General features: G+C 42.8%; 1 protein-coding gene across 4 annotated transcripts in view; it reads right to left on the bottom strand.

Annotated features, from left to right (window-relative positions):
- The window catches only part of NMNAT1 (nicotinamide nucleotide adenylyltransferase 1), an 842,176-nt gene that overhangs the window by 779,144 nt on the left and 40,015 nt on the right, over positions 1–23,017 (bottom strand). The window lies entirely within an intron of this gene.

The following is a 23,017-nucleotide window of genomic DNA, read 5'->3' as shown; positions in this document are numbered from 1 at the left end:
CACATAAGGCAGGGGGAAGGAGGAAGGGATGGATTAAGACAAATGAAAAGCAACAACTCAGATGGAACATTATGGTGAGTACATAACATTTTTATCTGAAGTTGTTTTCATTTGATCTTTAACCTGTGGGACAAAGTCCCCAGCTACCAAAAGACCCTGGGAGGAAGAATATTCCAGAGCACAGCAGAGCCAAAGGTTGCTCTGCCTCTGGATAGGAGATCCAACTTATAATGCAAAATACATGTGTGCGATGATGCCCAAGTAGCTGCAGAGCAAATGTCACCCAAAGAAACCGTAGACCAAAAAGCCGCTGAAGTAGCCACAGACCTGGCATAATGCACCTTGATCGGACCTGGCGGAGATAACCCTTTGGTTGTATAGGCCAGAGCTTTTCATGGAGAGATCCAATGAGCAATTGTTACCTTGGACACAGGTTTCCCTAAGAAAAGCTTGGAAAAGGAAAGAAAAAGCTGATCAGACTTATGAAAGGATTTTGTTATATGAAAACAGAAATGCAACTGCCTATGAACATCAAGCAAGTGCAACTTATACTCTCCCTTATTCTGGAAGTTCGGAAAGGGAACAGGAAGATTGATGACCTGGTTAATGTTAGAATCTGAAGCCACTTTTGGAAGAAAGGAAGGGTTCATCCGTAAGGAAACCCTGTCTTTATGAAACACTATATAAAGGGGGCTTGACAGATAAGGCCTAAATCTCCGAAACTCCGAAACTCTTTTAGACGAAGTAATAACAATCAGAAAGGCTGTCTTCCAAGACCGGAATTGTAAATCCACTGTAGCTGCTGGTTCAAATAGGGAAGAAACCAAGGCTTGTAGGATTAGAGTAAGAACCCAAGTTCAAGGGCGTAGGGTCCTTGACTGGAGGCCTAATTAAAAAGGCACCTTTCAAAAAGACTTTACAAAGCTTGGAAGAAGCTAGGGAAGCCGAATTGTCTCCTATATAAAAACTGGACGTAGCTGCCAGCTGAACCTTTACCACAGAAAAACTGGCACCCTGATGAAAAATATCTGCCAGAAACTCCAAAATGGCAGGGACTGGAGTAGTAAAGGGGTCCAAACCATGTTGAGACACCCATATCGAGAAACGTTTCCACTTACTGGAATAAACCTTCCAGATGGAAGATTTGTGAGCCACTACCAAAATCTTCTTAACTGAAGAAGACAGCCTGGGAGTCCTAGCCATCACTGGAATTGGAGCAGCCAAGCCGTGAGCTTCAGACTGACTAGATCTGGGTGTGAGATCTCTGAGGGGTGCGAGAATAGATCTGGAACTGGATCCAATGTCCAAGAAGGAGACACTGCATGAGACTACAGAGAGGTGACCCAAACTTGGCAAGGCCAGAAAGGGGCAATGAGGATCACTAAAGCTCCCCAGCCAAACTTTCTCTATGAATTTCAGGATCAGAGGAAGTGGAGGATAAGCATACAGAAGACCAGTGTGCCAAGCATGAACTAGAGTGTCTCTGGGGGGAGTCCACTGGAGAGGAGTTCAGAGTGAAAAACTCGCTACACTTCGCATTGGAAGGTGAGGCGAAAAGATCACAGCAAGGCCGGCCCCACTTTAGAAGGATCTGTTCCACTACTGAAGGATTCAAAGACCACTCATAAGGCATCAGAATACATCTGCTGAGCCTGTCCTCCAGAATGTTGGACCTCCCCAGAATGTGCATTGCCACCAGAAAATGGCCGGTGGAGATTACCCATTCCCACAATCTCATGACTTTGCAACAAAGGAGATAAGACCTGGTTCCCCTCCATTGTTGATGTGCCAGACTACAGACATATTGTCTGTCTGGATGGCAATCGTCCCTTGGGGAAGATGGGCATGAAAAATTTGCAACACTAACAGCACTGCCCTCATCTCCAGGACGTTGATATGCAGATGGGTCTCCAGGGAAGATCACATGCCTTGGACTGTCCTTCTCATGCAATGCAGCCCCCACCCAAGTAAGGAGGTGTCCGTGGTCACCGGGGCGGGAAGGATAAATGGGCGACCGAGAAGAAGATCCAGGAACTGAGGCCACCAGAGAAGTGAATCCCTGCAGGCCTGAGACAAAAGAACCAGATGAGATAACAGTAGATCTAGTAAGGACCACTGGACTGCTATGGTCCATTGGAGAACCCTCATATGCAGAAGAGCCATGGGGATTAGGGTGATCATGGCCACCATGGGCCCGAACGCCTGAAGAACTGACTCCACAGGGGGAATACTGGTTCTGAACAATGTACAACACATGATGTCTGAGTGATTGAAGTTTGTCTGGAGTTAGAAAAATGTTGCTCCGAGTGGTATTTAACCTAGCCCCATTGAAGTCTAGAACTTGAACCGGATCCAATAGGGACTTCTGGAGATTTATGGCTATGCTCAGCTGGTGGGCGGTCTGGAGAAGGAGATCCCTGTCTTGACAGAGGCGATGCCTGGAGGGACCATCGTCCAGGTAGAGAAAGACATGGAACCCCTGCAACCGCAATTAAGCAGCCACCACTGCCAATCAGTTTGGTGAACACCCTGGGGGCGATGGCTAGACCAAAGGGTAGCGCTCTGAACTTGCAATGACTGGCCCCCAGCTGGAAGTAGTGGAACCTCAGAGAGCACCTGTCCATTTTGATGTGGTATTACATGTCCTGGACATCCACCAAGCACATCCAGTCGTTTCTCTGCAGGAAGGGAAGCATGGACTGGAGAATGACCATCCGGAATTTTGGCTTAGCAACTGACAGATTTAGGGTAGAAAGATCCAAGATGGGTCTTAAGTCCCTTGTCTTCTTTGGCACTAAAAAGAACCTGGAACAGATGCCTGATCTGGGGGGGATGGACTGGATGACTCATTTTTCGAGTAGCTTAGTGATTTCCACTGCTGCTTCCTCCCATTGTGCGGGAGGAATGTCCGGGAGGTGTTTGGGCGGAATTGGCATTTGAATGAAGGGAACAGAGTATCCTCTGGATATGATTTGCAACACCCAATGATAGTCTATGATAGACTCCCAGGCTGTTGGGTGCAGCAAGAGACATCTCCTGACTGCCTCCAGAGACGAGCAGTCAAGCAACCCTTCAGGGCTGCTGCACGGGTCAGTCCGGGAAGGAATCCAGAGACTCCTGGTTCCTCAGACCCAGTCTGCCATGAGGACAGAGTCTGTCAAATCTCCCTCTGCCTCTGGGGTAAGGTGAGTCCTGAGCATCTTGGGAATAGCCCTGAGACTTCCGAACCACATCTTCTTCACCCCCTGCTGATTCCAGGAAAAGGATCATTGTGGGGTTGAGAAGCGAATCCTGACAGCAAACAAGGTCTTCCTATATTTCTCGCTCTGGATCAACGTCATAAGGGGCTTTTATAAAAGATGTCTTGAAGTGTTCCAAGAATGCACAAAGCCAGAGCCAGGAGTGACGCCTGATGGCAACGCTTGTGCCAGTCGCCTTTGAGGCGCCTTCAGTAGCATGCGACAGGAACCTTATAAAAAAGTGCTGGAAGTGAAGGTGGCCATACGGGAGGAGAGTAACTCCTTCTCTTCTGCCGACATGAACCCTGGGGCAGACTTGGAGACCTCTTTGACCAGGTCCCACTGGAGTCTGATCACATGTGGCATGTAGTTCAGCGCACGCATGGAAGTGTAAACCCGCTTCAAGAAATTGTCTATGGCCCGAGACTCTCGGTCTGGTGGATGGACCATGGAGCTCTCCTGAACGAGCTCTTTCTTCATGGCCACCGCAACCCCCATGGCATCAACTGGGGACTCCTTAGACCAATGCTGCCTGCCAGAAGGCATACTTAGAATAATATCAGGGTGCTTGGGGGTGGGCTTCAACATGTCGGGTTCCTTCCATGCCAGAGATGTAATGGAAATCCACAAGTTGATCCGTGGGAGGGGACACCCAGGAGGTAGAGTGTCCTGTGCCAAACGCCTACAGGAGCACAGACTCATGTGTGTTAGGTTTTTGGACAGACCACCCCCCACGCTATTACAGGATCATCTCGGGGTGGCCTGGAGAACCCTCCCCTTCCTCTAAGTCAGTGTCTTCTGTAAGAGGACGCCGGCAGGGAGTCTAAGTGCCTCCTTTTACATGTATGTTTCCAAGAGAGCCCCTGTGGGGGGGGGGGGTCTCTGGGGAAGATTCAGAAACTTCCAGCCGTTCCCATGTGGGAACTCCCTGGGGCGGACAGGTAACAGGCTACCCTGAGGGGGCAGGATGGCAGAATCCAAGCCAGAAAGAGAGGGACCCAGGACGGACTCAGAGGACGACAGCATCAAGAGTCTCGGGGTAGCCGAGAGAGCCCTCTCCACTATGTCAAAAGCAGAGGGACAACGGATCCCAGAAGCTGGGGACAAGGCCGGATCCATAACCCACTGAGTCAACAGGGGAGTTGGATTCAAGCCTCCAGGCGCCGAAACTCAGAGTGGAAAGGCCGACTCTGAAAACCTCAAAGCCACCGCCACCCCTTCAGATCTGGTGCCAAGGCTATGGCTCGAACTAGTCAGAGCCGAACCACTCAGGGCAATGGTCCGCATTGAGGTACCTGGTACCACCAGTGCCAACCCCTCGACACTGAGAAAACTTGGACCCAAGGACTCTGAAGCTGGAGGTCGGATCAGAGAAGGAGCAATGGGAAGAAAGGTGGACTGCATGCTCCCAGCCCCAGAGGGGGACGGGGAAGGCAAGACTTCCATCTGGATCTGGGTCCGGATGAATTTCCGCATCATCCTGTCGACTTCAGCTTCAGAAAGACTGCAGGTGGACCGGACGGAGGAAGCCACAGATACAGGCCTGGAGAGGCACTGGGTAGCAGTTGATAAAGAGGTTCAGCCCAGAGAGACCTCTGGCTCCAGAGAAAAATGGGGTGACTGAAGCCGAGGGGGTGAGACTTAGCCAAGGGCTCGGCCGAGGAAGTGTGGTCAGAGGACTGCTTCCTGGGCCTATCCCACTCGTCAGTACTTCTCCTCAGTCCTCTTGGCGGGACGTTGAGTCCCAGAAGCCAGGGTTGAGGAAGAAACAAAAGTAGAAGCAGAGGACTCCAAGGAAGGTGGAGGAAGGAGGCCCTTCAAGATCAACTTGTTCCTCCTGTCAATCAATGCAGAGGGGTTGAAGCCCGTGCAGAATGAACAGGAGGTGTCTAGGTGTGGGACTCCCAGACAAACAATAAACATAGTGTGACCATCTGAAGGGGGGGGGCTTATGGCCACACTGGGCATTTCCAAAACCCTGGCTTGGGGTTCTCTGCCATGGTAACAGACCACATGCGCGCATGTGCACACACATACTATAGGAAATAGGAGAAAGAAGGGAAAGAAAAAGGAAAGGGGCTAAAATGAGTTAGAAAAGAGAAAAAGGAGGCCAGAAAAATTACTAAAATTCAATTACCAGGAACTTGGAGCAACAGACCACGATACTGACTGGACGTGTGGCAAATGAGATCTGAGGGGTGGACGGAGATAAGGGCATTATGGGTAGGGGAGGAGCGTGTAGCTCGGATCCGATGCTGGAAAATGCGGCAGAGTCGGATCGGTACCAGAACCGTATTCTTCATCGGTTGAAGATCAAATGAAAACAACTCCAGATATGGCTGATATATAACCAAACTACAGAAAATTCTCCAGGAATAGATGGTATGCCAGTAGAAGTTTGGAAGCTAGGAAGGGGAAAAAAAAAGTTAAACATTTTAAAATGAGGGAAGGCACCAACATACTGGGAAAAAATGGTGTCTAATACCTATCCAGCTTCATATAGGCCCATGATGATGAAGTGTATTTGTCTATAACAACAAAAGGAATGGAAAAGGTGATGCCAAAATACACCAATGTGGTTTTGTGGAGGGAAGGCAAAGATTTGTCTGCATTAATAGAACAATTATGATCCAAATGGAAGCAGAATGCAAGAAAATACCTCTGTTATTGGCGAGTCTTGATGCAGAGAAAGTATTCAACAGAGTTAGCTGGGATTTTATGAGCAGTGCAATGAAAGTATTTGCATTTCCAGATACATTAATAAGGTTAATTAGAACTATACAAGAGAGATCAGAGGCAAAAATCAACGTGGGAGGATTCTTTCCTGATAAGTTGTGCCTGAACAGAGGAACAAGACAGGGCTGTCCTCCCTTTGTTATTTGCATTATATTTAGAACCACTAGCAATGAAAATAAGACACCTACAAATTCAAGGATATAATTGGTATAGTGCTCAAGAAAAGTTGGCTTCATTTGCAGAGGATAGTCATTTTATACCTGATGGAACCAGAAAAGGACATCACTGTTATGTAATATTTTGAGACAGTTCCTTTTGTCTGGATATAAAATGAATGAAGATAAGACAAAGGTTAGAGCTTTAAACTATGTACCCACATGGGAATTGGTTCAGCAATATCAATATTTATGGGGACATGATAAAATGAAGCATTTAGGAATATGAATTAAAAGGATTCAGTTACAGCAGCTAAAGACATGTGGGAAGAGACTAAACAAACAATGATACAAAAACTGAGAAACTGGAAGCTCTTGCTTATGAATATGGATAGCAAGATAAAAGCAGTAAAACGTTTTTAGTCCCTTTGATTTTATGCACAGGTCAGGCATATTTTTTAATCAATCAGGAGAGGAGTTGTGGACAGTAGCTAATAAAACGTTGAAGGACTTTATTTGGGAAGGGAAGAGGGCAAGAGTCAAGTGGGATAAGCTGATCCTCCCAATAGAATAAGGAGGTTTAGGAGTACCTCATTTGAAGGAATATTTTAGAGCTACACACTTAAGGATCTTACACATAATACAAGCAGAAAGCTACAATTCAAAGTGGAAAGGTATGATGACGAAGCAGGGGGAATTAAAGAAATAAGGAAAAAATGAGATTTTGGACGCAGATCCTTAAGGAGAACAGTCATACAAATTATATTATATTCACAAAGTAGCAGAAAGTATTAAGAACTAAGCCAACAGGAATGAAGAAAGGAGATTTTGCTGACAGAGATGACTGAAATTAGGGGTACAGAGAACAGGCAACAGGGGGCTGACATTTACTGGAAGAAGATACATACAAATATTTCAAGCACGGGCATTAATGCCCTTCTAGCTTGTCAATATACCAAAACACTTGTTCTCATAATAATTATCCAGGCTGTTCTTAAAAATATCTAAACTAGTACTTGCTTTAATGTAATTTGGTAGTCTGTTCCATGCATCAGCTGCTCTGTCAGAGAACCAATTAGTACACTTCTCATTCCTATAGAATCTCCTATATAGGGTGTCTGATGACTCTCTAGTACTTTTTGTTGAGAGAGAGACACACACAGAGACAGAGACAGAGAAGACATATGGATTGCAGGCTACTGACTGCCTTCCCTATCAGGGACTGATAGAGAGTATAGAGAAAGAGGTAGGGTATCCTAAGTGAGACCCGCACTGTGAGTTTTTAGCTTGAATCTAGAACAGAAGCTTCTGTTAAAAAAAATAATAAGTAGGGCATATAAAATATTGCACAGTAACTATAGGAATAAATCAGAAGAGATCAGGAAAGATTGTGAATTGCATGTCTAATCTCAAAACATGGGAGGACAATAGTATGTCTCCTAAATATGCAACAAAATCCAAAAGATTTAGGATTTTTGCCTGGAAGTGTTTGCATAGATGCTTTTATTCCCCAAACAGACTCAAAAGAATTTTCTCTTGGGTAGATGGCAAATGTTGGACAGGCAGCACAGTGGCACAGAGGATAGTACTTTTGTCTCACAGCAAGAGGCTCCATGGTTCGATTTTTATCTGGGGTACCTTTTGTGCAGAGTCTGCGTGTCCTCCCTGTGTTTGTGTGAGCTTCCTCCGGGTGCTCAGATTTCCTCCCACATTCCATAGACACGCAGTAAGGGGATTGGGCAATCTAAATTGACCATAGATGCAAGTGTGTGTCGTGTGGAAGAACTACTGCAGTAGATAGCTGTCAGGTGGTGTAAACCCTGGCTCTAGATGACTGTCACTGTTGAAGTGACACCCCGACCCCATATTTAAACTGGGAAAAGGAGTTGTAGTTGGATGGGATGGATGATGGAGAAGAAAGAGGTAGCTAAGAACATATGTTCTTGGAGTGTGATGAGTTGGCACACTTTAAAATTTTCCCTACAGAGTACTCTGTCAGGAATATGGGGTGAGCAAATGAGTGTAACTAAGGAAATGATTTTTTTTGATGTGATACAGGATCTGATTTTTTTTTTTTTTTTTAGCTGTGATACAGGATCTGAATTGCTTAGACATAGTAAGGCCTTGTTAAGTTTACTTCTGGTGTCTGCCAAAAATGCAATTATTAAAATAGAACTCAGAATCTAAACTGACTATACCTGAAATAGTGAATAATCTAACAAGAGATAAGAGAACAAGAAGTGGTATATTTAGCAAAAGCTAGAGGTAAATTACAAAAAAAAAATTGAACTTGTAAGAATATATGCAGAAAAATGTTTTTAGAGGAGGAAAAAGGTTTAAGAGAAGGGAGGCATTGAATAACTTATATAATGTTAGATTATAAGATATATGACAATATGTGATGTATAATGTTTGTAAATGTGAACTTATTAAAAGTCTGATTGCTTCTATACAATTGTAAGTTTGCCTATGTCACGCAGCAGCCAACACAACTAGTGCCTGAGGAGAGAGGAGGTAAACAGCAAGCTCTGAGCTGCAGGTGTGTGCGGCTGAGTTACGGAGGAGACTGACTAAATTTAGCACTTCAAAAAACAAGTAGGGAAGATACAAGGTCCAAAAGAACGGCTGTGCTTTTTTGAATACTGTGGAAAGGACCCAATACACTCAGTGCACAATGAGACATGGGGAACAGTGGGCTGAGAAGGTAGAGTCACTGTACAGCTAAATTTGTCAGGGAAAAAACTGGCAATGTTTTTGGAGTCAGAGTAGACGTGAAACCATTAGATATAAGTTCCATGTTGCAACTTTCCAGCTTTACTAATATAACTAAAGAAGGCCTTGTGATTGGGTTTTACTGGTAGCAACCTTAACTTCATAACTGGTCTTGCACCTTTTAATGTGTAGTGTAGTGTGTAATTGCTTATTAGGATTTACCTCCATTTTACATGACGTGAAAGGAGATTTGTTATAGCTGGCTTGAAGCCTTTTTTACCCTACTGTGCTGGAGTTTGCTGATGCTAGAATTTCACCATGCAGATTTAATTTTTAAACCACTATGTTTTAAAGCAGTTAAAAATTGGCACCTCAATACAACTATAAAGAGAAAAATTTAGAGCTGTAAACAGCAAGCTCAGAGCTTACTAGCATCAGGTTGGGGTCATTTGGGAAATGATGTCATTTAGAATTAACAAGATGGGCAATGAATAGTAAATAGGCAATTCTGGAATCATTTCTAAATACTGTGGGATTCTTGTGGATTGTAAAAGAAATTTTAAGGGAGGTCACCCAAAGATAGCCAAATATGACAAGGGAGAAAATGTGAGGAGTAATTGAGACTCATATTTGTGAAGGCAAGATCTAGAAGTTTAGCAGCTCTGGTGGGAAGGGATAATATATGGTCCAAGAAACTGGCAGTTACAAAACTGGAACAGCTCTGAGTATACATGTTGTATTGCTAGTGAGCACTATCAAACTGATGGAGGGGGTAGTTAACTTGACAGTAAAAAGAGCATTTGGATAACCAATTAGCTTTTCAATGTGGCTCATTTTCTGAGTGGGTCATGGGTGAGGATTTTTAACTGGCAACGATTTGAGTTGGTTTTATTAAAATGCCATTTTGACTTCCATAAAGTTCCACATTGGTGTTATGCAGAATTTGATGCAAGATGACAGGGCTAGAAATAAACGTGCATATTTCTCCTCTTTTCCCAATTCCAGTAAACTTGAGAATGTATGATTAAACACAGATAATGAGAGAGCACTACCACTGCAATGGAAAGAAATTCTAGTTACTACATATTTCTTCAAGCATTAAGGTAGCCGTAGGCCTCAAGTTCTGGCACTTTACTGGTTAATTACGGAGCAGGAATAGCTTGGCCCCACAACATCCTGAAAGTACAGTTGCTTAAAATCTTGCCCCAACAGCAGACGTCCTTCTTTTTACTGTTGCAATATTCATTACCTCTGGGATCTCCTGCCAATAACAGCCCAATGTCGGCCAGCATAGCAAAGCTTTTATTACCTATGGAGTGTCATACATCAGATGTATGATCTCAACACACAAGATTAGGGCACAAAGGTGATGTATATATGCCCCTAACTCAGAACTGAAATGCTCCATGAGAACTAGGACCCAAGTGAAAAGGAGGACATACACATCCAGAAAAAATGGAGGGAATGGAGAAGACAGGAACCTCTCAGCCAGTACAAAAGTACCACCCATGCAAAAGGAAGAGAAAGGGGACAGGAAGGAGTGAATACTGTAACAGTGAAAAGGAGGACATCTACTGTTATGGTAAACGATTTTACACAACAGTACTATGTCCTTTCATATCAGTGTTGCAGTACTCATCACCTCTGGGAGAGTACAAAAGCTAATGTGAAGGCAGGGAAGAGCCCTCCACAAACCCATGCAGAATGGCCTTGGCAAAACCTGCCCTGGAAATAACATCCGATTTGTAATATTTTGTGAATGTGTGAACCAAAGACCAAGTAGCAGCTTCAAGGATGGAGATGGTGTGCAAACCTTTGAAGAAAGCCCTTGAGGAAACCACTGCTCTAGTAGAAGCTCTCACAGAAGTAGACAACTGTTTACCATGAAAAGAATGACGAAAAAATGGCCTTAAAAATCCAGGAGGAGATGGCTTACTTACAAACTGCCAAACCAATGTGCTGTTATGAAAAGAAACAAAAACCTGATCATATTTATGAATGGATTTGCATGCATTTGGACAAAACAAAGGCCTAAGTATGAAGAAAAGAAACGTCTCATTTGAAGATTGTGGAGAAGGGGGAAGAAAAAAAAAAGGAAGCTAGATAGACTGATTAAGGAACAGTTCATTAACCACTTTGGCATAAAAGAAGGATTTGTACGGAGAGAACAGAAAAGGAGGGACCACCATCAAGGCCTGTAGTGCAGATACCCTTCTGGCAGAGGTTAAGCAACCAGTATAAGTCTTACAGGTGAATTTTTGCAAAAAAAAAAAAAAAAAAAACAGCAGGCTCTAAGGGACAAAATTAAGATCCCAAGAAGGAATGGGTTTTCTTGGGGATTTAATATGAAGGACACATTTAAAAAACTGTTTGACCTCCAACCTAGAGGTCAAAGAGGAGTAAGTGGCAAACAGGCAGAAATGGCTGACAAGTGGGCTTACACCGAAGAATATGCCAAGCTGCAATGTAGTAATTTACACAGGTAGGAAAGAACAATGGAGACCTCCAATGAAAAGTGACACTGGTGATGCTTAAAAAAACAAGCATATAATCTCTTCCATTTTTAGACATACAACTTTCTGGTATTGGGTTTCCTGACCTCCTGCAGGATCCCAAGCACAAATCAAAACTCTAATCACCCAAACCATCAGATGAAGAGTGGATAGATGAGGGTGAAGAAGAGTTCCTTTGCTCTGTGTGTGCAGATCCATGCAGGGAGTTAACTTGTAGATGACTGTCCATGGTCAGATGGAATAAGAGGGGGAACCAGTGCTGTCTGGACAAAAAGGAACTTACCAACAAGTTTTTGGAGAGTCCTTCTCAATTTTGTGAATGACCCTTGGAAGAAAAAGAATCGGAGTAAAGGCATACTGGAACATTCCATTCCAAGAGGGAGACATGGCATCCACCTTCCAAGCTAAAGGGTTTGGGACTCTGGAACAAAACTACAGAAGTTGCCTGGTCAGAGAGAAGGCAAAGTAATCTACTTGAGGAATACCCCACCAATGAACTATGTCCAGGAACACATCTCTGTGAAGCATCCATTTGTGAGGCTATGTCCTAGACCTGCTGAGGAGATCTGTCCTAAAAGTACACTCTGAAGGTATGATTGAGGGCTACTTCCCATGCTAGAAGGGATAACCTGCAAAGAAGGTAAAACCTCATGCTCCCTTGTTTGTTGATGTACCACATGCCTGTGGTGGTGTCCGTATAAACCTCTAAGGGACCTGGGACCTAGACATATGGAAATCCTGAAGGGCCAGAATAACAGCCCACACTTCCTGGATACTGATGTGATATGCTCTCTGTTGAGGGAACTAAAAGTCCTGCAACTTCAGGATGCCTGAAGCGGCTCCCCAACCCAGCTCTGATACATCTATGGAGAGTTCCTGAAATGGTTGAGGAGGGCAGAAAGGAACCCCTGGATTGAGAGACTGCTGCCAAATCCACCACAGAGGTGTTGAAGCCACACTGATTTTAGGTACCACTGAAACTCTCAAATGAAGTCTAACCCAGGGAAGAATGGAGATAGTGGAGGCCATGAACACCAGAGCTCTGAAAAACTCTCTGGCTGGAAGAGAGGACAGGGGAAGCAGGGAGTGAATAAATTTGTGAGGAATGAAACCATTTTGGCAGGAAAAGATGTCGATTGGAACACAGTCTGGAACCTGCAACTTAGGAAAATGTGATCCTGCGATGGAGTTAATATTGACTTCTGAAGGTTGACAATGAACTTCAGGCTGTGCAAATGAAGCAGAGTACAATGAAGACCTTGCACCAGCTTGGAACAGGACTGAGACTGAAGCAAGAGGTCATCCAGATAAGGAAATACTTGAATGCCCTGAACCCTGCAAAAAGCAACTACAGGGGCTAGACATTTAGTGAACACCCTTGTGGGCTGTTGAAACCCCCAAGGGCAATGCAGAGAACTGAAAATGTGAGGTAGAAACAGAGAAAATACAAATATTTCCTGAATACAGGGTGGACAGGAATGTGACAGGGTGGACAGGAATGTGAAGGCAAGTGTTCTTTAGATCACAGGAAACCAGAAAGGCCGGGGGGGGGGGGTCAACAGAGGAAACAGTCTGAAGAGAGAGTGTTCAGAAGGAAGGCATTATGAGAAAAGGTGTTCAGAAAGGAAAGATCCAGAACAGGTATCCAAAGACCCCCTTTCCCGGGGCCAGAAACATCCTGGAATAAAAAAGCAAACCCCTCTCTGTTTTTGGAACCGGATGAATGGTATCGTGGGACAGCAGACCCTGCAATACATCTGGAAAATGAGGAAGCTGTTCTGCAGAGGGTTGATGAATACAGCAAAAGGAGGAAAGGCTCTTCCAAGGTCATAAATTAACCCTGATGAATAATGGAGAGAATCTAGGTGACTGCAGTAATCAAACTGCCAAACTGGAAGAGAAAGAGAAAGTTTCTGTTCCCTTGTCCCTCAGACCATGTCTGTTAACCTGAAAAGGGTTGTGTAAAGTCTTAATTACTATTCTGTCACATTGTTTAGGACATTGGAAGAGGAATAACAGCAAACTTCCTCTTCGTGGGTAGCATCCTTTCCTGACCTAACTTACTGAAAAATCCAATAAACATGCCTGCTGCTTCTGAGTCCTGTGAAGAAGGACCTGTTTATTTTTTACATTTGTCTAAATCTTTAGGATACAGCTTGTAAGCAGAACTGTTTGCACAAAAAGGAAGTATGCAGCAAAGTGAATAAACAAAATTAATATTACAGTTAAAGTGCTATTTACATTACTACTGTAAGCAAAATATACTACATTCAGTGAATAAAAGTACAAGCAGAAATGTTGTAAATTAAAATATCACACAATCCAAATACAAATGTAAAATTCTGAATCTCACTGCCGACTAATAAAAAGGCAGAATAGGTCCCGAACACATCCCTTCCTATGAAGAGTCCAGCAGATGTTAAAAAAAGTTGCCAAAGCAACAGTTTCTAAGACACATGACTTGCAACTGCATACATCTTACGAGGTGCACTGAAAGGCTTTAAAAGCATTGCCATTCCAATGTTAAAATACTGTGAGTTGCAAAACTCAGGATCAACCCAATACTCACACTTACATGACTAAAGATCATCAGAAGTTGCCATACATTTAAAAAGTCAACGAACATGACATTGGATTAGGAAGACTTAAGCGACACTCAGGTTTATTAGAAGTCAAAGTAAGTTGAGTAGAAAAGTACGTCCTCGAGAAATACAAAATGTGACTGTTATTCATCTTCCTGACTCACATACAACGTGACAGAGTAATAATTATTACTTTACAAACCCCTTTTCAGGTTAACTTAAATATTTCCAGTCAAACATAACAAATTATGCAATGCTGGAAATCTGGTTGCGATAATACGCAAGTACCACTAGGAATAGTGTTTTATCACACAGCCGGAGGCAGCAGCCCTAGAAGATACATTTGATAGTTCCACTTCTAAGCTTGCCCGTCATTCTAAGTAAGGAGAGATCCGAGACCTTATCCTTAGAGTCAGATATATCAGAAAATCTTCCCAAAGTGAGAAAGTGGAGACAGGAAGTACCTTGTCATATGAGCAGAGTCAGATCCAGCATAAGGCGACCTAGGCAGTTACCTAGGCCCTGTGTTGGCTGTGGGGGGGGGGGGGGGGACGACCATGTTGGTTTAAAACAAAACCGTTTATGATTAAAAACTATGAAGACATCCATTAAGTCTGAAAGAAGTAAAGCTTGGAGGGGTTTAGGACCTTGCTGGAGACTTCAATAAGAAAAGAGCAGCAAACCCCAAGAACCGCTAGGCAACCATTAAGCATCCTACTGTAGGACATTACATGCTGGCACCAATTGATAGCAAAGCCTGCAGAGTAGGACATTTGATTTGTTGGCCATCCGGAATGAAGCACGCCCGCCAAAACAGTAAATGCAGCTGGTGGTGTAACCAGCTCTGCAGACAGGATGGGTGTGTGTGTTTGTCCATGTGTCTGTGTAAAATGTCCCAGTTAGGGATGGCAGGTTAGTTAACTTTTCCAGGTTCAAACCCCATACTTTAATTACAGAAACAGACAACAGCCTGAATCCTCTACACCAAGTAAGCATAAGCATTTTTAAGGACAGTTGAGTTTCTGTACATTTTCAAGGAATGAGTTTATGTACAAAATTTGAAAGCAGTGTTAGTAGCACAACAAGTAGCATACTTGCCTTTGGTGGAGATAGATGGCTGTGGGTTTTACCCTCACACCATGTACATGGAGTGCTGATTTTGCAGTGCCCTTTAAAGGGAGGTGGAGGTGTTGCACTCGGAGTGTGTCCTACTTTGGATGAGATGCCTAGTAACTATGAACATGTTGCCAGTGTAACAGCCATTCCCTATTGCAATATTACCAGCTTAACAATTTTTTAAATGTAAAATGGGCAATTTATTCTACAAGGGCAGTAGGCACTGGATTTGTACATGAAACAGTGAAATGTAAAGTTGTTTGCCAACAGCAAACTCTTCATTAGTAAAATATTTCTTTAATGTGGAATTATTCAGATGACTTACTACAGCAGAGATTGTGTATATCGATTGATATTGGTGGATTGTAATGACAGAAAAGTTTGAGTGACCTTTTGTGGTTGAAATGTTCTGTAAAGGGTAGTTTTGTCATTACTACTTAATAAATCTTGTTTCATTGCTTACTGGAAAAATGTTTCAAATCTACAAATGTTAAACACACACTAACAAGTGGTGCTGTAATACAACGAATATAATTTAATACAATCAGGATGATGCATCAAAGAAAGCATGCATGGTTCTAAAAATGCGTGCAAGGGGTCTATGGTATGAAAACAGCCCAAAAATAAACAATCTTTCCCTGGCCTGATGCATTTTCTTTGAATGTGGGTTTCAATGCCATTTAAATGGATGCGAGTTTCAAGGGCAGAGAAGTTTACTATTCTTACAAAGTCTATTTTCACTGTGACGCTGTATTGTTTTGTTTAGCAAATGGCTATCGGTGTTTCTGCTATAAAATCTGAAATAAAAGTTTTAATGATATCAAATCATTGTAGAAGTAAAGAAAATAGTCTGTACACTGACAGGTTTAACAGTGTTTATGGTAACTGGGGAGAAATAGCCAAGTAATAGGACAATGGAACGGCTGGGGGAGGGGGGGCTGATCCATTACCCCTGCCTAGGGGGCCTATTTGACCATGATCCGGCTCTGCATAGGAGTCTGATAATTGATATCCCTGAAGGCTAAAGTAGCAGAAGTGTGTACCTTCTTAGCAATCCTCTCCATGGCTTTACTATCTTTACTATCCTTATCTGAAGGTGGTGCTGCGGTAGCGTTGTCACCTCACAGACGTTGCCCGTTCGATTCTCAGTTAGAGCGTCTTCTGTGTGTCGACATGCATGAATGGGCGTTCCTTCGTTGAAGGTTGTGCGTTAGGCCCGGCAAGCCAGCGCGTAAAAATCTACTGCCAATCATTAGCGGACCGGAGTTCCGCTGTGGCGACCCCTAACCGGGAAAAGCCGAAAGACACAAACAAACTATCCTTATATGAAGGAAGGAGCTTAGAAGAAGGCAACACCTTAAAAGGTTTATCCGTAGCTACAAAAAATCACTGCAAGATCAGAAGAAGGGCATTTATTCAAGAATTTGCAGGCATCTGGCACCTTACAGAATCTATCAGGTTTCTTATGAGGTAGAGGCTGAAGGTATCAAACAGAGCAAACAAAACAGCACAGACAGCTGAAGGTTTAGGAGAGTATCTGTAACAACTCATAATACCTTTTCTGGACACCTGACATTTGGGAGGAATCCCATTTAAATGCTCCATCACATGCAGGACCATGTCACTAAACGAAAGCTCCTCCAAAAGAGAATCAGGAGTGACATACCTCCTCCTCAGAATCACAGTCCAAAGATGAAGGAAATTGAGAGTAATAGGCTACAGTCAGCCTCAGAGTCAGAATCCTTGTCTGAAGACTCTGGGTCCCTAACCTTCCTAGGGGTAAAAAGACCAAGGGGCTACAGGAACCGACCCCCCCCCCCCCCAGAGGAGGCTTCAATGACATCAAGGCATTGAACAAGCCTTGAGTCAAGTCTTGGAGCAGACATCACATGCTTAATTTTCTGCTTTTTCTTCACTGGGGCATCCGCTCTAGCAAAACATGGAGGCTCAAACCCCTGTCTGGTTCCGATTAAGGTACCTGGCACATTTTCCCGAACAAGGATCGGAGGAATCCCTTTAGGTCCCTAGGAAATAATCAGCTGCAGGTCCCCCTCAACATCCATGGTGGATATTTGCAAAGCCTTCAAGACATGAGTAGCAGGTTCTGTGCTGGCCTCAGAGAAGATCATGGCAGAAGAAACCAGCGACAATACCAGGCTGTTCTATGGGTTCTCATTCACCTCAAGTGAGATGCCCTGGGGAGGATGGAAAACAGTAGCCTCAGACCTAGATTTCTTGGCTTTCTACTGGAGTAGAGGCTGTACCTCAGGACGTGCAGATTCTGCCATGGCACTATGAGCCAAAAGCTTGAGATGTTGGTTCTCAAGGTAAATGGAAAGTGAATAAAGGCGCCTACGCAAAGACTTGGGAACAAAAGCCTGACAGAGGGAACACTTGAGTGTGGTCATGGGATACACTTAAGCAAAACATACATCTACGACTGTTTTTATGGGGAATCCGTCTCCCACACTGACATTTCCCTTTCTTGGATGACATGTCTAAGGTTGGGTGGCACGATGCCAGGGTAATCCTATGGGCTGGGCTTGTAAAGGCTCCAGGGCCATTAGGCTAGTACACACCTATGAACCTATGTAACCCAATAAACAAGAAAAAGAAAAAAGATCTCCAACTGGGTACCTAGCCGAAAAAAGTAGGCTCAGTATAACCAAAGTGAAGGGCATTCAGACCGATATACCACAACAGCATTCGGATTATCTGCAACAAAGTTCTCAGCTGGGAGTGTATGTATGTTACCTGTATGCCTTACACTTGTGTGGGAAGCATACGTTTAATGTATGACTGTCCCTATGTAATAAATGCTTTGATATACTGGCTGGGCATTGGGTTATCCTTGGCAGGACATCCTAGACGTGATGAATACTCTAACAGGGATATGGAAGGGCATAAATTATTTCATTCAGGGACAGAGCAGGGTCAGACATCACAGCAGCGGAAGGGTTATTCCACATCCACACTCTTAATGGGTGTAGTTAAAGAATCAATTTCTTAAAAACTATTACTACAGCAAAAGTTAACTTTCTCAAAACAGGACTAGTTAAAACTAATACACAGTAATCTTTGTCCCTTAAGTTTTTATATTTATCAGTGTTCAAAACAGTCTACCACAGATAACAATGGTATCAAGTCATGTTCTACACAAATTTATTCATTTACTTATTGCCTTCCTTGCAAATCTGCAGTATTTTAGCCAGTCTCCAAACTCAGGTAAGCATTCAATTGCTAATTTTATTTATTTTATTTTTTATTTTACATTTGTTAACCGGAAAGTCCAACTGGACACATATCCATTTTCAGCGGAGGCCCGAGGAGAAAAGCTCCAATAGCATGTCATAAAGAAATTACACAAGAATATCATACAGAGATATAGGTTCCATAGAAACATAAGTTATGTATAGATTAACAATTCCTTTAGTAAAGTCAGCATACAGCATTCTAGTAGTAGGGTTTATATAGAATATAAAATATAAACAAGAACTTTTTTTTGTCTTTCTAAATTGAGTACTCTCAATATTTTGTTATAGAAATAACCAGTGATTATTAAGCTTTACAGTGAAAGGAATTAGGGGACCTTTAGTAGAATCCTTGAACATGGTATTGGTGCAAATTAACCTGGGAGTAGCATGAACAAAGCCAATTGTTTGAGAAGTGGGTTCTCAGGAGTTTCTTAAATTGAATAGTGGAGGTACTGGAGGTTATTTGGCTAGGTAGTGAGTTCCAGATTTTGGCAATAGTGCAGGCAAAGAGAGATTTCCAGCATCATTTTTGTGTCTGATAACACCTATTAGGTTCTGAGAACTAGATCTTAAGGCTCTGGTAGGGATGTAGGAGTTAATTATATTTTGAAGTGAAGTGCAGATTTTGTTTTCTGGAAGGTAGAAGAGATGCATGATTGTGAGTTGATTAAACAGAAGAATTTGAGGTAGCTTGAGCCAACTGAGTTGGTTAAGGGCGAGACAGTGGTGGGATTTTTATGAGGTTTCAGTAGCAAACTTGGCTATTTTGCTATGACAAGATTCCATTTTGTTCAGATCACTCTGGCAGAGATTAGTAAGGATGGGAGAGGCATACAGAAGGATGGCTAAGAGAGGGGTTCTTGCAATAGTAGCTTTGGTTTGTTTAGTTATAAAGTGTTTGTTCCTATAGAGAATTCCTAGTTTTTTTATTAATTTTCTTAATGGTTTGTGCTATATGGATGTCAAATTTGAGGTCATTGTCTATTTCTACACCTAAGAGTTTAGTGTGCGCAGTTGGAGTGATTTGAATGTTATCTTTGGAGTGAATGGTGAAAGTGCTGTTTGGGGGGGGCATGACCCAGGCCGAAAATAATTAATTTAGTTTTTTTGGGGTTAAGAATAAATTGAATGTTTGTGAACCATGTTTCGGCTAGAGTAAAAGTGATTTGTGTGAGGATTTGCAGTTCCTTTAAGGTGGGGGCGGCACTTATAAGAGTGGTGTCATCTGCGTATTGTACTACTGATGCTGTGAATGAGGAGGAATTGATTTGGTTGGTGAATAGTGAGAACAACAGTGGGCCAAGGATGGATCCTGGAGGTACACCTATGGAAACTGGTAGCAGGGAGGACAGCTGGTTATGCCATAGGACTGCCTGCTGTCGACCAGATAAGTAGCTAGTAAACCATGATACAGTGGAGAGGATGAGCCTTAAGGTAGATAAAGTTTGGAGAAGAATGTTGTGGTCTACCATGTCAAAGGGTTTAAGTCTAAGAAAATGGAAGATACAAATAGTCCCTTGTTTCTATTGTGGTTAACTATATCTGTAAATGATAGTAATGCTGTGGTGGTGCTGTGGGATGGTCTAAAGCCATGCTGAGTTTTGGAGATTAAGTTGTTTTGTAAGAGGTACTGAAGTAGTTGGGAATGTACAACTCTCTCTAATATCTTGGATAGAGGTGAGAGTATTGCGATTTGGCGGTAGTTGGTGAGTTCTAAGGAGTTGCCCCCTCTGTGCAGTGGAATAATGTGTGATGGTTTCCACAGGGTGTGGTCTTTGAATTCTGCAAGTGACCCGTTTATGAGGATGGACACGGGATAGGCAATGGCGTCTGCTGCCATCTGAATTAAATCGGCTGGTAGGGTGTCAGCAGCTAGTGTGGCTGGTTTGAGTTTCTTAAAGAGCTTTGAAATAATTTTAGTGGGTATAGGAAAAAGTTGGTGGTATTGTTTTGAATAGAAGGGTGGGTTTTGCTAGCACCTGGTATAGGGCTGCTAGTGGTATTGAGGGCATTGGTAAGGGTTTGGACTGTTTCGGTAAAGAACTTGTTAAAATTGTGTGGGAATTTTGTCATGGTTGTTTGGTAGTACTGGGGTTGGTGTGGTGGATTTACCTGGGTGGATTATGCCATTTATTGTAGCCCAAAATTTCTTAGGGTTGTTGGCATATTTGCATGTTTTTGTAGTAGTTACTTTTGTCTAGTTTGATTTGTTTCGTAGTTCTTGGTAGGTTTGCCTCAGATTACTGGTTTTGTTCTTTTGATATTGACTCCAAGCCAGATCCATCTCTTTCATTGTAGTCTTAGTATCTTTAATTAGCCATGGAGCATAGTTAGCTTTTAGTCTTATAGTTCTGGAGGGGGCATGACAATTTAGGATTTGCAGGAAAGTGGAGTAAAGTACTATACGGCGTCATCTACAGATAGTAGTTTTAGGGGTGTCCAATTACAGCTTTGTAATGAATTGATGAAGTCAGTTGTTTTAAAGGTCTTTTTGTTGCATATTACTCTGAGGTTGGGTTGGCTTATATAATGGGGTCTGTTCCGAATTAGGTAGGTTGGTTGATGATCACTTAGACTGTCAGGTAGACAGCCAGTGTGCCATGCTAGAGTGGGGTCAGATAACAGAATCCAGTCTAAGATGGATTCGCGTTTTGAGGTTTTGTCTGTTCTGGCTGCGGTGGATATAATTTGGGTAAATCTATGGAAGTTGGAGTGTGGCTACAGCAGTTCAGCCAGTCAGTATTAAAGTCACCTAATAGTACATTTTCTTGTGGCATGGAGTTTGAGATCCAGTTTAGCAGGTTTTCCATTATAGTAGTGTTGTTGCCTGGTGGAATGTAGCCACCTGCAATAAATGATATGCTTGTTTGAGTTTAGTTTTAATTTGGCAAGGATTAGTTCAACGTCTTTGATTTCTTGGGTGTTATAATCAATTTGTTCAATGGGGAGATGATTTTGGAACAGTATTGCTATGCCACCTCCCTTTTTCTCTACTCTATCTCTGCGTATTATGTTATAGCCAGAGGCTATAATCTCATTATTATGGTGTTCTGGTTTAAGCCATGTTTCAGTTAGCACTACTATTTCTGGTTTATATACAGCTAGAAGGGCGTGAAGGTCCTGGATTTTGTTAAGTATACTTCTTGCATTTATGTTAATTTAGAGGAGAGAGGAGGTAGGTCTATAGTATAGGGGGTTTGGCTGATTAGAGTCTGTATAGGGTGTTGTGGTGGGCCCTGGATTAGGGTGAATGTCATCACAGCGAATGAGTTTATGGAGTAGGTGAAGATATAGTTTAGTTAGTTTGCGTAGTAATTTAGTATGTCTTAAATGAGGAGTGAGGGTTAGTTCTGACTGACAGTTTGTAGTGAGAGTAAGAGACTGATCTAGAGGAGGTGAGGTCTAGTGATGTGATAGGGAAGTTACAAAGTTTCAGGGGGGTGGACAGAAGTTCAGTTGGCCATTGTGGGGGGGGGGGGTACTGATATGTACTCGAGTGTGGTAAGAGGAGAGGTAGAACAGCAGGAGAAAGGTGATGACAATAAAAGCACTACTCTACCTATGTACTAAGTGGGACTGTTTATAGTTCATCATGTCTGGTAAAGAGTGTTTAAGGGTAGTAACAAAGTAAGTGGGTTTGATATACTAATAATGAGTGATAGTAAGTAAGTGTGTGGTGAAGGGTGTTGGTTTGTAAGTGATATGTATGGTGTGACACTCTGGGTGGGAGGGAAGTGATAGAGGGTGTGGTGTATAACTATAAAATTGATATGAGGGTGGATGGGAATGGGGGTATGGTAGGGAGCAGAGTGAGCGTAGCAGAGCCAGTAGTCCAAGACACTGGAGAGTTTGGGAGACTTCAGTGTTATGTGAAAGAGAACCTATTACTGCAATATGTATCCTATATGGGTGGAAGGTAGGTATGTGGCAGTTAAGTAACCTTAGACTAAATTCAAACAAAATAGTCAGTATATCAGAGATGTGTTGTGTAATTCAGGGAGCTGGAGTGTGGGCAGGATGGGTAGGAAGAGGCAAAGGTGCACACTACATTATAGAGGAAAAGGAGTGCAGTATAACTAAGACGGTAACAGATATATGGGGAGGGGTGATGCCTGCTGCTAATCTGTGATGCAGCGTTTTGACCACACTAAAGTCAGTCAGCTGTCCTTAAGGGAGTACACTATGTAAAGTGCACTAAATCAAGAAAGTTAACATACATTCACTACTTTCAGGCTATGGTTCTCTCAAACATTTTTGCTGGGTCCACAGTATTTTCTGGGCGATTCTTCTTAACTGATGTAGGTATTTGATGAGAGAGGGGGAACCCTTAAATAATGGCTACGAATGGTCTGGAGGAGGGAAAGAGATAGTTAGTACTCAAGGTGTTTGCATACAGGCTAGGACAGGCTTTTTGTTCAAATTTTGCTTTCTTTTTGTGTTTGCACTACTACCATAGGTATAAAAGGTTCTAGCACAGCAAGTTGGTCAATCGGTGTTATATTTAAGCAGCTTTACCTTATAATACAGCAAAAAAAAAAAACAGTTCAGGTGGTGTTCACTTATCTTACTTAAAAGGTGCAGTCGTCAAACAGCAAGACCAATTTAGAGACTGCAAGGTCCCAAGCATGTAGAAATATCCATGAAACAGTAAGCCAAGTGGAGCTATGGTATCTGAGAGTACATTTAAATGTCTCGGTACAATGAGAGGAG

This window comes from Protopterus annectens, chromosome 2.part1 (assembly GCF_019279795.1).
Source record: "Protopterus annectens isolate FY-2018-M chromosome 2.part1, PAN1.0, whole genome shotgun sequence".
In the NCBI taxonomy this organism is placed as follows: Eukaryota; Metazoa; Chordata; order Ceratodontiformes; family Protopteridae; genus Protopterus; species Protopterus annectens.
Note: the sequence above shows the minus strand (reverse complement) of the source record. Positions and strands in the feature narration are given on the sequence as shown.